We start from the raw sequence: 12,519 nt of genomic DNA on the forward strand, positions 1-12,519 counted from the left end.
CATGAGGGACAGGCCGTTACCTATCGTTTAGCACCTCCTTTCTCCTGGCATCTACAACCACCTCTTTGAAGGAGAAATCATCAGCATTCTTAGCAATGGCATTCTAAGTCACTCCGGCCAGATTAAAATGGGCTAATTCAAGAGAACTCTGTTTGCCTAGGAATTTGATAGTCCTCCATGGCTGCTATCTGCAAGGCACAGTGCCTCTGCACAAGGGAGCTTTTAGCTCTTGAAAGCTGTGAAATGGAAAAGTAGGAAATAGCCAGCAAGGCCTTTGCTATTGCTGCGGCAGACATGGAAAACTAAAAGTGGATCAGAATCCCATTCGGTGCAGGAAAAGGGCAGGAAAGCTTGTGCAGAAGCATCTTTGCTTGCTGGGAAGAGAGAAAATCAGCAGGGCTTCTCCTCCTAGCAAGCCAAGAAACCACAAATTGGAAGTGTCACCTCCTCAGGTGGCTAAAGCCCTTGCATGCAGAGCGGGGATGTTTGGCAGGGAAGCAGGCCTTGGGGTGAGCGCTGTCCTCTATGGATCTATGGAAGTGTGCCTGAAGGGCCCTGACGAGCCTCCCGTTGTCCAGGCTAAAGCTCCCTCAGCACCTCCTCCTTGGCCTTGCGCTCCACAGCCTTCCCCAGCTCCCGTGTCCTCCTCTGCACACGCTCCAGCCCCTCAAGGACTTTCAGCTCACAGGGGCCCACAACTGGGCACAGCACTCCCAGCTGTGGCCGCAGCGCTGCCCAGCCCAGGGGGACGCTCCCTGCCCTGCTCCTGCTGCCCCACTCTTGCTGACACGGGCCAGGACGCCCTTGGCCTTCTTGGCTCCCTGGCCACGCGCTGGCCCACCTTCAGCTGCTCTTGACCGGCACCCCTGGGTCCTTTGGGCCCACGCAGCTCCCCCACCACAAACTTGCCCCTTTGACGTCAAATACAGCAGCCACAATTCCAAGATGTCCTTCCTCTTCTCAGCAACACAAGACAGCAGTCAAGGACTTGCAGCTTCACCCCCACCCGAGCCACTAATGCCATTTCCAAAGCTGCAGGCTTCATCCCAAAACGCATCCACAGCAACTTGCCCCTTCTGCTTTTTGCCTGGCAAGAAGCCTTCCCTACAAGGCACTTGCTTCCTTTGGCCTCACCCCACAAGAATGGCCTGCCCCAGCTTCATGGACAACGCAATCATCTCCTTGCAGCTTATCAAAAGCCAAAAGAGACTGTATAGGCGAAGAACTGCTCCAGAAAACTGCAGAACACTTCCACAAGCCAAACACACCTTTGCACAAAGGGAAAACAACTAAAGAAAGCCCCGTGACCTCCAGCACGAGCACCTGTGCCCTTGGCCACAGCCCTGCAGAAGCCCAGAGACAGAGCTTCACTGAGCCAAGCAGGCAGAAGCTGAGCCGCAGCCCCCAGCTCTTGGGTGCCTCAAGGTGACAGGCCAAAGGCCAATTTCTAGCTGTCCCTGCCTGCAGGAAATGGCCGCGTCCTGTGGGATTCCAGCACTCAGCATCCTCAGCCAGGAACAGCAAGTGCTGGCTGCTCAGAAACTTGCAGCTCTGCCTTGCACTAAAGACAGCACCACCCACAACTGGCACTTACTCTCTTGGAACCATCAGGCTCTGCTGTGACCACAGCTGCAGGCTCGTGGTCGTCTTGCTCCTTTTGCTCCTCTTTGGCTTCTTCTCCAGGAGTAGAGGGAGCCGGGGCAGAGACTGCTGCTGCTTCTGTCATCTGTGGCAAGAGAGAAACATGAGGGACAGGCCGTTACCTATGGTTTAGCACCTCCTTTCTCCTGGCATCTACAACCACCTCTTTGAAGGAGAAATCATCAGCATTCTTAGCAATGGCATTCTAAGTCACTCCGGCCAGATTAAAATGGGCTAATTCAAGAGAACTCTGTTTGCCTAGGAATTTGATAGTCCTCCCTGGCTGCTATCTGCAAGGCACAGTGCCTCTGCACAAGGGAGCTTTTAGCTCTTGAAAGCTGTGAAATGGAAAAGTAGGAAATAGCCAGCAAGGCCTTTGCTATTGCTGCGGCAGACATGGAAAAGTAAAAGTGGATCAGAATCCAATTCGGTGCAGGAAAAGGGCAGGAAAGCTTGTGCAGAAGCATCTTTGCTTGCTGGGAAGAGAGAAAATCAGCAGGGCTTCTCCTCCTAGCAAGCCAAGAAACCACAAATTGGAAGTGTCACCTGCTCAGGTGGCTAAAGCACATGGATGCAGAGCGGGGATGTTTGGCAGGGAAGCAGGCCTTGGGGTGAGCGCTGTCCTCTATGGATCTATGGAAGTGTGCCTGAAGGGCCCTGACGAGCCTCCCGTTGTCCAGGCTAAAGCTCCCTCAGCACCTCCTCCTTGGCCTTGCACTCCACAGCCTTCCCCAGCTCCCGTGTCCTCCTCTGCACACGCTCCAGCCCCTCAAGGACTTTCTGCTTCACAGGGGCCCACAACTGGGCACAGCACTCCCAGCTGTGGCCGCAGCGCTGCCCAGCCCAGGGGGACGCTCCCTGCCCTGCTCCTGCTGCCCCACTCTTGCTGACACAGGCCAGGACGCCCTTGGCCTTCTTGGCTCCCTGGCCACGCGCTGGCCCACCTTCAGCTGCTCTTGACCGGCACCCCTGGGTCCTTTGGGCCCACGCAGCTCCCCCACCACAAACTTGCCCCTTTGACGTCAAATACAGCAGCCACAATTCCAAGATGTCCTTCCTCTTCTCAGCAACACAAGACAGCAGTCAAGGACTTGCAGCTTCACCCCCACCCGAGCCACTAATGCCATTTCCAAAGCTGCAGGCTTCATCCCAAAACGCACCCACAGCAACTTGCCCCTTCTGCTTTTTGCCTGGCAAGAAGCCTTCCCTACAAGGCACTTGCTTCCTTTGGCCTCACCCCACAAGAATGGCCTGCCCCAGCTTCATGGACAACGCAAATATCTCCTTGCAGCTTATCAAAAGCCAAAAGAGACTGTACAAGCGAAGAACTGCTGCAGAAAACTGCAGAACACTTCCACAAGCCAAACACACCTTTGCAGAAAGGGAAAACAACTAAAGAAAGCCCTGTGACCTCCAGCACGAGCACCTGTGCCCTTGGCCACGGCCCTGCAGAAGCCCAGAGACAGAGCTTCACTGAGCCAAGCAGGCAGAAGCTGAGCCGCAGCCCCCAGCTCTTGGGTGCCTCAAGGTGACAGGCCAAAGGCCAATTTCTAGCTGTCCCTGCCTGCAGGAAATGGCCACGTCCTGCGGGAGTCCAGCACTCAGCATCCTCAGCCAGCAACAGCAAGTGCTGGCTGCTCAGAAACTTGCAGCTCTGCCTTGCACTAAAGACAGCACCACCCACAACTGGCACTTACTCTCTTGGAAGCATCAGGCTCTGCTGTGACCACAGCTGCAGGCTCGTGGTCGTCTTGCTCCTTTTGCTCCTCTTTGGCTTCTTCTCCAGGAGCAGAGGGAGCCGGGGCAGAGACTGCTGCTGCTTCTGTCATCTGTGGCAAGAGAGAAACATGAGGGACAGGCCGTTACCTATGGTTTAGCACCTCCTTTCTCCTGGCATCTACAACCACCTCTTTGAAGGAGAAATCATCAGCATTCTTAGCAATGGCATTCTAAGTCACTCCGGCCAGATTAAAATGGGCTAATTCAAGAGAACTCTGTTTGCCTAGGAATTTGATAGTCCTCCATGGCTGCTATCTGCAAGGCACAGTGCCTCTGCACAAGGGAGCTTTTAGCTCTTGAAAGCTGTGAAATGGAAAAGTAGGAAATAGCCAGCAAGGCCTTTGCTATTGCTGCGGCAGACATGGAAAACTACAAGTGGATCAGAATCCCATTCGGTGCAGGAAAAGGGCAGGAAAGCTTGTGCAGAAGCATCTTTGCTTGCTGGGAAGAGAGAAAATCAGCAGGGCTTCTCCTCCTAGCAAGCCAAGAAACCACAAATTGGAAGTGTCACCTCCTCAGGTGGCTAAAGCCCTTGCATGCAGAGCGGGGATGTTTGGCAGGGAAGCAGGCCTTGGGGTGAGCGCTGTCCTCTATGGATCTATGGAAGTGTGCCTGAAGGGCCCTGACGAGCCTCCCGTTGTCCAGGCTAAAGCTCCCTCAGCACCTCCTCCTTGGCCTTGCGCTCCACAGCCTTCCCCAGCTCCCGTGTCCTCCTCTGCACACGCTCCAGCCCCTCAAGGACTTTCAGCTCACAGGGGCCCACAACTGGGCACAGCACTCCCAGCTGTGGCCGCAGCGCTGCCCAGCCCAGGGGGACGCTCCCTGCCCTGCTCCTGCTGCCCCACTCTTGCTGACACGGGCCAGGACGCCCTTGGCCTTCTTGGCTCCCTGGCCACGCGCTGGCCCACCTTCAGCTGCTCTTGACCGGCACCCCTGGGTCCTTTGGGCCCACGCAGCTCCCCCACCACAAACTTGCCCCTTTGACGTCAAATACAGCAGCCACAATTCCAAGATGTCCTTCCTCTGCTCAGCAACACAAGACAGCAGTCAAGGACTTGCAGCTTCACCCCCACCCGAGCCACTAATGTCATTTCCAAAGCTGCAGGCTTCATCCCAAAACGCAACCAAAGAAACTTGCCCCTTCTGCTTTTTGCCTAGCAAGGAGCCTTCCCTACAAGGCACTTGCTTCCTTTGGCCTCACCCCACAAGAATGGCCTACCCCAGCTTCATGGACAACGCAATCATCTCCTTGCAGCTTATCAAAAGCCAAAAGAGAGTGTACAAGTGAAGAACTGCTGCAGAAAACTGCAGAACACTTCCACAAGCCAAACACACCTTTGCAGAAAGGGAAAACAACTAAAGAAAGCCCTGTGACCTCCAGCACGAGCACCTGTGCCCTTGGCCACGGCCCTGCAGAAGCCCAGAGACAGAGCTTCACTGAGCCAAGCAGGCAGAAGCTGAGCCGCAGCCCCCAGCTCTTGGGTGCCTCAAGGTGACAGGCCAAAGGCCAATTTCTAGCTCTCCCTGCCTGCAGGAAATGGCCACGTCCTGCGGGAGTCCAGCACTCAGCATCCTCAGCCAGCAACAGCAAGTGCTGGCTGCTCAGAAACTTGCAGCTCTGCCTTGCACTAAAGACAGCAGCACCCACAACTGGCACTTACTCTCTTGGAAGCATCAGGCTCTGCTGTGACCACAGCTGCAGGCTCGTGGTCGTCTTGCTCCTTTTGCTCCTCTTTGGCTTCTTCTCCAGGAGCAGAGGGAGCCGGGGCAGAGAGTGCTGCTGCTTCTGTCATCTGTGGCAAGAGAGAAACATGAGGGACAGGCCGTTACCTATCGTTTAGCACCTCCTTTCTCCTGGCATCTACAACCACCTCTTTGAAGGAGAAATCATCAGCATTCTTAGCAATGGCATTCTAAGTCACTCCGGCCAGATTAAAATGGGCTAATTCAAGAGAACTCTGTTTGCCTAGGAATTTGATAGTCCTCCATGGCTGCTATCTGCAAGGCACAGTGCCTCTGCACAAGGGAGCTTTTAGCTCTTGAAAGCTGTGAAATGGAAAAGTAGGAAATAGCCAGCAAGGCCTTTGCTATTGCTGCGGCAGACATGGAAAACTACAAGTGGATCAGAATCCCATTCGGTGCAGGAAAAGGGCAGGAAAGCTTGTGCAGAAGCATCTTTGCTTGCTGGGAAGAGAGAAAATCAGCAGGGCTTCTCCTCCTAGCAAGCCAAGAAACCACAAATTGGAAGTGTCACCTGCTCAGGTGGCTAAAGCCCTTGCATGCAGAGCGGGGATGTTTGGCAGGGAAGCAGGCCTTGGGGTGAGCGCTGTCCTCTATGGATCTATGGAAGTGTGCCTGAAGGGCCCTGACGAGCCTCCCGTTGTCCAGGCTAAAGCTCCCTCAGCACCTCCTCCTTGGCCTTGCGCTCCACAGCCTTCCCCAGCTCCCGTGTCCTCCTCTGCACACGCTCCAGCCCCTCAAGGACTTTCAGCTCACAGGGGCCCACAACTGGGCACAGCACTCCCAGCTGTGGCCGCAGCGCTGCCCAGCCCAGGGGGACGCTCCCTGCCCTGCTCCTGCTGCCCCACTCTTGCTGACACGGGCCAGGACGCCCTTGGCCTTCTTGGCTCCCTGGCCACGCGCTGGCCCACCTTCAGCTGCTCTTGACCGGCACCCCTGGGTCCTTTGGGCCCACGCAGCTCCCCCACCACAAACTTGCCCCTTTGACGTCAAATACAGCAGCCACAATTCCAAGATGTCCTTCCTCTTCTCAGCAACACAAGACAGCAGTCAAGGACTTGCAGCTTCACCCCCACCCGAGCCACTAATGCCATTTCCAAAGCTGCAGGCTTCATCCCAAAACGCATCCACAGCAACTTGCCCCTTCTGCTTTTTGCCTGGCAAGAAGCCTTCCCTACAAGGCACTTGCTTCCTTTGGCCTCACCCCACAAGAATGGCCTGCCCCAGCTTCATGGACAACGCAATCATCTCCTTGCAGCTTATCAAAAGCCAAAAGAGACTGTATAGGCGAAGAACTGCTCCAGAAAACTGCAGAACACTTCCACAAGCCAAACACACCTTTGCACAAAGGGAAAACAACTAAAGAAAGCCCTGTGACCTCCAGCAAGAGCACCTGTGCCCTTGGCCACGGCCCTGCAGAAGCCCAGAGACAGAGCTTCACTGAGCCAAGCAGGCAGAAGCTGAGCCGCAGCCCCCAGCTCTTGGGTGCCTCAAGGTGACAGGCCAAAGGCCAATTTCTAGCTGTCCCTGCCTGCAGGAAATGGCCGCGTCCTGTGGGATTCCAGCACTCAGCATCCTCAGCCAGCAACAGCAAGTGCTGGCTGCTCAGAAACTTGCAGCTCTGCCTTGCACTAAAGACAGCACCACCCACAACTGGCACTTACTCTCTTGGAAGCATCAGGCTCTGCTGTGACCACAGCTGCAGGCTCGTGGTCGTCTTGCTCCTTTTGCTCCTCTTTGGCTTCTTCTCCAGGAGTAGAGGGAGCCGGGGCAGAGACTGCTGCTGCTTCTGTCATCTGTGGCAAGAGAGAAACATGAGGGACAGGCCGTTACCTATCGTTTAGCACCTCCTTTCTCCTGGCATCTACAACCACCTCTTTGAAGGAGAAATCATCAGCATTCTTAGCAATGGCATTCTAAGTCACTCCGGCCAGATTAAAATGGGCTAATTCAAGAGAACTCTGTTTGCCTAGGAATTTGATAGTCCTCCATGGCTGCTATCTGCAAGGCACAGTGCCTCTGCACAAGGGAGCTTTTAGCTCTTGAAAGCTGTGAAATGGAAAAGTAGGAAATAGCCAGCAAGGCCTTTGCTATTGCTGCGGCAGACATGGAAAACTAAAAGTGGATCAGAATCCCATTCGGTGCAGGAAAAGGGCAGGAAAGCTTGTGCAGAAGCATCTTTGCTTGCTGGGAAGAGAGAAAATGAGCAGGGCTTCTCCTCCTAGCAAGCCAAGAAACCACAAATTGGAAGTGTCACCTGCTCAGGTGGCTAAAGCCCTTGCATGCAGAGCGGGGATGTTTGGCAGGGAAGCAGGCCTTGGGGTGAGCGCTGTCCTCTATGGATCTATGGAAGTGTGCCTGAAGGGCCCTGACGAGCCTCCCGTTGTCCAGGCTAAAGCTCCCTCAGCACCTCCTCCTTGGCCTTGCGCTCCACAGCCTTCCCCAGCTCCCGTGTCCTCCTCTGCACACGCTCCAGCCCCTCAAGGACTTTCAGCTCACAGGGGCCCACAACTGGGCACAGCACTCCCAGCTGTGGCCGCAGCGCTGCCCAGCCCAGGGGACGCTCCCTGCCCTGCTCCTGCTGCCCCACTCTTGCTGACACGGGCCAGGACGCCCTTGGCCTTCTTGGCTCCCTGGCCACGCGCTGGCCCACCTTCAGCTGCTCTTGACCGGCACCCCTGGGTCCTTTGGGCCCACGCAGCTCCCCCACCACAAACTTGCCCCTTTGACGTCAAATACAGCAGCCACAATTCCAAGATGTCCTTCCTCTTCTCAGCAACACAAGACAGCAGTCAAGGACTTGCAGCTTCACCCCCACCCGAGCCACTAATGCCATTTCCAAAGCTGCAGGCTTCATCCCAAAACGCATCCACAGCAACTTGCCCCTTCTGCTTTTTGCCTGGCAAGAAGCCTTCCCTACAAGGCACTTGCTTCCTTTGGCCTCACCCCACAAGAATGGCCTGCCCCAGCTTCATGGACAACGCAATCATCTCCTTGCAGCTTATCAAAAGCCAAAAGAGACTGTATAGGCGAAGAACTGCTCCAGAAAACTGCAGAACACTTCCACAAGCCAAACACACCTTTGCACAAAGGGAAAACAACTAAAGAAAGCCCTGTGACCTCCAGCAAGAGCACCTGTGCCCTTGGCCACGGCCCTGCAGAAGCCCAGAGACAGAGCTTCACTGAGCCAAGCAGGCAGAAGCTGAGCCGCAGCCCCCAGCTCTTGGGTGCCTCAAGGTGACAGGCCAAAGGCCAATTTCTAGCTGTCCCTGCCTGCAGGAAATGGCCGCGTCCTGTGGGATTCCAGCACTCAGCATCCTCAGCCAGGAACAGCAAGTGCTGGCTGCTCAGAAACTTGCAGCTCTGCCTTGCACTAAAGACAGCACCACCCACAACTGGCACTTACTCTCTTGGAACCATCAGGCTCTGCTGTGACCACAGCTGCAGGCTCGTGGTCGTCTTGCTCCTTTTGCTCCTCTTTGGCTTCTTCTCCAGGAGTAGAGGGAGCCGGGGCAGAGACTGCTGCTGCTTCTGTCATCTGTGGCAAGAGAGAAACATGAGGGACAGGCCGTTACCTATCGTTTAGCACCTCCTTTCTCCTGGCATCTACAACCACCTCTTTGAAGGAGAAATCATCAGCATTCTTAGCAATGGCATTCTAAGTCACTCCGGCCAGATTAAAATGGGCTAATTCAAGAGAACTCTGTTTGCCTAGGAATTTGATAGTCCTCCCTGGCTGCTATCTGCAAGGCACAGTGCCTCTGCACAAGGGAGCTTTTAGCTCTTGAAAGCTGTGAAATGGAAAAGTAGGAAATAGCCAGCAAGGCCTTTGCTATTGCTGCGGCAGACATGGAAAAGTAAAAGTGGATCAGAATCCAATTCGGTGCAGGAAAAGGGCAGGAAAGCTTGTGCAGAAGCATCTTTGCTTGCTGGGAAGAGAGAAAATCAGCAGGGCTTCTCCTCCTAGCAAGCCAAGAAACCACAAATTGGAAGTGTCACCTCCTCAGATGGCTAAAGCACTTGGATGCAGAGCGGGGAGGTTTGGCTGGGAAGCAGGCCTTGGGGTGAGCGCTGTCCTCTATGGATCTATGGAAGTGTGCCTGAAGGGCCCTGACGAGCCTCCCGTTGTCCAGGCTAAAGCTCCCTCAGCACCTCCTCCTTGGCCTTGCGCTCCACAGCCTTCCCCAGCTCCCGTGTCCTCCTCTGCACACGCTCCAGCCCCTCAAGGACTTTCTGCTTCACAGGGGCCCACAACTGGGCACAGCACTCCCAGCTGTGGCCGCAGCGCTGCCCAGCCCAGGGGGACGCTCCCTGCCCTGCTCCTGCTGCCCCACTCTTGCTGACACAGGCCAGGACACCCTTGGCCTTCTTGGCTCCCTGGCCACGCGCTGGCCCACCTTCAGCTGCTCTTGACCGGCACCCCTGGGTCCTTTGGGCCCACGCAGCTCCCCCACCACAAACTTGCCCCTTTGACTTTAAATACAATATCCACAATTTTAATTTGTCCTTCTTGTTGTACAACCACATCTTTTTAGGAAGTTTCCTGATGTTTGATAGGAATAAAAGTCTAAGTCACTGTGGCTTTATGAAAATGGGCTAATTGAACTCTATAGGAAATTGCTGTTTATTAAGTATTCATCCGTGTTTGGTGTTAGGAAATAATATTCTCTCTGCAAATCTTAGTTTGTAAGACTTCAAGGCTCTGAGATGGAAATTAGGAAATATCCAGATTTGCCTTGGTGTTTGTTGTTGAAGGAATGAAAATGGTTTTTCTTTTGGCCTGCATGGCTGGCCCTGAACAGTCTACTTGTTCTGGCTAAGCTCACAGCGTACTCTACAATACCTAAACACCACCAAGATGAAATTTTCCTTGCTCACTTACCTTAGCATCAGCACCACTGAATACATGCTTCAGGTGACCTGTAGTGGGCAAGGGAAAATGAAGCAGATGCTGTCAGAAAACTGCCTGGGCTGGTGAATCCCACAGAACAAGAATTGCAAACAGAGAGTATTTTCCGCTTCACAACATCCCTCCAGGAGACACATTTCATTCACACAACCAGCAAGAGATCAGGACCATATTCTTGGTCGTGCCTACACTTTGGCCTGTTTAGCTGGTAAATTAATATAAACGTGATCAAGAAAATGCAAATTGTTCTTTCACACTCAATGCTCCTGTTCTACCGAACAGATAACACATCTTTAAAAATTCTCTCCTTCCAGTGCCCTTTTTTTTTTTTATTAATCAGTTGTATACACTAATTCTCATTAACTTGCTGGAAACAGTTGCCCAGAAAAGCTTCCCCAAAATTCCACTGAGCTGTGGCAGCTCTATTGTGACGCAGCATAGCAGCAGCTCCAGGGTTCAGGAGCAGATACTCACTGCTTTGGAGTTAGCATTTCATTGCAAAGGGAATCACTATTTTAGCACTTAGACAAGGGTCAAGTTAGGCACTCAAATCCTTTCATGACAAAATGTAGAAAGAAAGAAGCTTTCTCTGAATTCTGGGAACAACTGCAGAGTTTTTAGAAGGCCTTCCAAGGAGTTCTCCAGTTTATATTTTCAAAGCTGTCTTGCTTGTCCCAGCAATCTGAGGAAATGACAGACTCTGCTGCCTCAGATTCTCCTGTGGAGGGACCAGAACCCCTGCAGGTTCCCTTGCAAATGCTGCCCCTGTGCCTACAGACACCCCCTTTTTAGCTGAATCTCTTGACAGGAGCTTTCCCAAACCAGTGGCACCCTAATGCTCCTTCTGTTTCAAAATAACTCAGTCACTAAGAGCAGGAAGACATACAAAAGCCAGGTTCGGTTACACCCAGGGAAAACCTCTACTTACGTGCCAGGTTAGTCAGGTAATAGGCGGAATAAGAAACGCCGTAAACAGTGACAAATGCAGCAGCAAATTGCTCAATCATTGTAGCACTGCTGCGCAGATTCACTCCAACACAAGAAAAAACAAGGCTCTTGTCAGTGTGCAGCTGCCCACTGACACGTGCCTCAACCAGGAGGATGCACTGAGCATCCTGCACTGAGCAAGGCCTAGGGCTGCTCTGACGCTGAGGCCTTTTGTGCACCACAGCAACCTTCTGATGTCACCATGACCGCATGGCAACCATGCCCTGACATCACAATGCAAACCCTCTATATTGGCCTGTGAATTGATGCAAAGCAATAACCAACCATCCGTACAGCAAACGCTAAATAGCCTGGGAAGTTCTCCTCTGTCACAAAGTAGCACAAATTCCCTTTGTGGGCCAAACCCTGCTGTTCAAGGGATCCAAGAGTAACTCCAAGAGCGCACCAAGTACCTACAGCCTGTACCCCAACGAAGCACCGAGATGGGACCCAAGCAAAGGAAAGCTGACCAAGAGAATAGCCCAAAGCACTGCACATCTGAGAAATGACCCTCACTTTTAAAATGTTAAAGGTTTAATAAACCTTAACAAAGGACTGAATAAGGAAAAATTGCAGCACTGGAGTCTCTATGACCATTACGAGCAGCTCATCTACAAAACAGATTCTCTGCCTTTTATACCCTTAGCCCCTCCAAAGTTTTATCAGTCAACTCTTTCTCTGCTGTCCACTGGTGGAGATTACTTTCTTACATCTTGATTGGAGGTCAGGTGTTGTTACACCGCGCCTCCTGGTCACAAGCCGGCCCTCCCCAAAAGCCCTGACTACCAAGGCTGTTACAAGGGGGAGGGCAAATAAGGCTATGGGAGGATATATTACAATAACATCACTATACATTGTAACATCCACATACTATCTACCTCTTAATTGGGAGAGCCAACTGTTACATTACTCATCTAGAACACACAGAACCAGGAGAGAAGGCACTGTTGGCATAACAGCTGAAATAATTCCTCACAAATCTCCCACATATTTACACGTTTCCTGGATATGCCCAGGGCTCCTGAGCATGTACATCTCTGCCTTTATTCCCCTTTGGAAGCAGTCAAACTGGCAGCATCTGCCAGCCCACAGGAGCTGCTCCAAGCTGCATTGCGACTGGCAATGCTGATTTCCAGAGGCTTCTGTGTCCCAGGAGAAGCCAAGGCAGGAGTGGGTTGAAAGGCACTGGAGCTGCTGCTGCTGCTCTGTGCCAGAGAGCCCTGGCTGGGCAGGGCACGGTGCCCACTGCGCTGTGGGCTCTTTCTCCTGGCAGAGCTGGGCACACCTGGGAACAAGGCATGGCAGCTTGTGGGGAAATCAAGGGGTTTGTGGGGGTTGCATTGCTCTGCACACAGCCAGGCCACCTCTGGCACAGAGTTCTGGCGCCTAAAAAGATGAAGCAGAGGGGAATAGCTGGAAAAGGTTTCATTTTGACCTTTCTTACCTGTTCACAGAAGTTGCCA

General features: G+C 53.2%; 1 protein-coding gene across 1 annotated transcript in view; it reads right to left on the reverse strand.

Annotated features, from left to right (window-relative positions):
* LOC128821621 (uncharacterized) overlaps positions 1–1,720 on the reverse strand; it is a 291,087-nt gene extending 289,367 nt beyond the window's left edge. The window contains exon 1 of the mRNA XM_054002816.1: positions 1,595–1,720. The gene's annotated coding sequence lies outside the window, so the exon portion shown is untranslated. The remainder of the gene's footprint in view (positions 1–1,594) is intronic.
* Between the last annotated feature and the right edge of the window lie 10,799 nt (positions 1,721–12,519).

This window comes from Vidua macroura, chromosome Z (genome assembly GCF_024509145.1).
Source record: "Vidua macroura isolate BioBank_ID:100142 chromosome Z, ASM2450914v1, whole genome shotgun sequence".
In the NCBI taxonomy this organism is placed as follows: domain Eukaryota; kingdom Metazoa; phylum Chordata; class Aves; order Passeriformes; family Viduidae; genus Vidua; species Vidua macroura.